Source organism: Mustela erminea, chromosome 5 (assembly GCF_009829155.1).
Source record: "Mustela erminea isolate mMusErm1 chromosome 5, mMusErm1.Pri, whole genome shotgun sequence".
In the NCBI taxonomy this organism is placed as follows: domain Eukaryota; kingdom Metazoa; phylum Chordata; class Mammalia; order Carnivora; family Mustelidae; genus Mustela; species Mustela erminea.
In genome coordinates, this window is record NC_045618.1 from 67,104,077 (window position 1) to 67,106,275 (window position 2,199).

Here is a 2,199-nt window from a genome sequence, read left to right on the forward strand (position 1 = left end):
TAACCATAGGACACAAACTGAGGGTTTCTGGAGTAGAGGAGGGTGTGGGGATGGAGTAACTGGGTGATGGGCATTAAGGAGGGAATGTAATATAATGAGCATTGGGTGTTATATAAACTGTTGAATCAGTGAACTCTACCTCTGAAACTAATAACATACTAAATATTAATTAATTTAATTTACCCCAAAGATACAGATGTAGTGAAAAGAAGGGCCATCTATACCCCAATGTTTAGCAGCAATGGCCACGGTCGCCAAACTGTGGTAAGAACCAAGATGCCCTTCAACGGACGAATGGATAAGGAAGATGTGGTCCATATACACTATGGAGTATTAGGCCTCCATCAGAAAGGATGAATACCCAGCTTTTGTAGCAACATGGACGGGACTGGAAGAGATTATGCTAAGTGAAATAAATCAAGCAGAGAGAGTCAATTATCATATGGTTTCACTTATTTGTGGAGCATAACAAATAGCATGGAGGACAAGGGGAGATGGAGAGGAGAAGGGAGTTGGGGGGAAATTGGAAGGGGAGGTGAACCATGAGAGACTATGGACTCTGAAAAACAATCTGAGGGTTTTGAAGGGGCAGGGGGTGGGAGGTCAGGGTACCAGGTGGTGGGTATTATAGAGGGCACAGATTGCATGGAGCACTGGGTGTGGTGCAAATACAATGAATACTGTTGTGCTGAAAATAAATAAAAAATAAATTAAAAAAAATAAAAAACAATATTTAAAAAGTTAAAATATAAATAAATGAAAACTTAAAAAAAAGAACTTGACAGGAAATAAAAATGTAAAATTGATGTTTCTTGTTAACATATATACAAATTCTACCCCAAATAATGGTAAACTGAATTTTAAACTATGCAAAATATGGACAATCTGAGTTATCTCTTGAGTGCTAGTATGGTTCAACATTTCAATATAATAATAATTAATGTAATTCATTATGGTAACAGAAAAAAAATGACATTTCAATATGCCATAAAGCTTTCATTAATTTCAGCATCTATTTATGATAAAAACTCTTACCAAACTCTGTAAAAATTCAATGAACTATATAGTTATGATTTTATACCATTTGATAAACATCAAACTTCACTAAAAAGATCATCTGAACAACTACATTCTGCCTAGTTAGCTTCTTGCTTCTTTAGTATATTATGTTATTTTATCCAATTAGTCACCTTGCTCTCCATATTTGAATTATGAATACCATGAGTATTTAAAGTACCTCCAAATATTGTGGATGTAGTTTACTGCCCCATTTGTGTTTGGGGTTGGGTGACTATGTGTCTGCTTTACCACTGCACTATTAAAGAGCTCAATTCAAACAAAAGCTTTACATATGCTTTTGTGGTTTAATTTAGCTCCTCATGCACCTGCCACAAGTCATGAGAAAAACATGTACTCGGTATCACTGGACCAAAGAGAATGAGAAGAAATGTGGAGCAATCTTGAATCCAAATGTCACCCAGGAGCTAACTTCAGCTAATCCCAACCTAGCCTACTAGAACTACAGCCTGCTTACACACCAAAGAGAAAGAAATATGGATGTGCTTTTTGTGGTGAACTATTGAGTTTTGTATTATTTTCAAGCAGTGTTATTTTGGCTGAAACCTGACCAATACAGCTTTTAAAAATTTAATGGAACCACAGATAATTCGTAGTTTGCGTCTGTAAATTCAAGGGGACTTTGATAAATTAAGCTAGAGGTCATAAAAGATGGGAAACTCAAATAATACTGGACAGTTAAAGAAAAATAATCTTATTTTAAAACAGTATTTATTCTATGGTAATAAATACTGAATGGTATTATTACTTAATAGTCTATTATTCTAATAAATGCTGATTGGTACTACATATTCTATAGTAATAAATATTGATGAATTGATACATGGAAATACATGTGTGATTATTTTGCAGGTGTGGGAGGACACATTTTTCTTCAACAGAATAATTCAATACTGCCTTACTCCCCATAGTGAATGCTAAAACACTGAGGCTTCTTATTTACTTCTCATGACATTTCTGACTCTGTTCCTCTTGTACCTAAGTATGGATGGAGATTGTAAGCAACTGCATAGAGAGCCTGAGAACATATATAAAATAGACTCTGTACTTTTCTTTGGAAAAGTATGGAATATCCCAATGTACATTTTTGTCTTACACACATATTTGCGACTGTCATAGCCA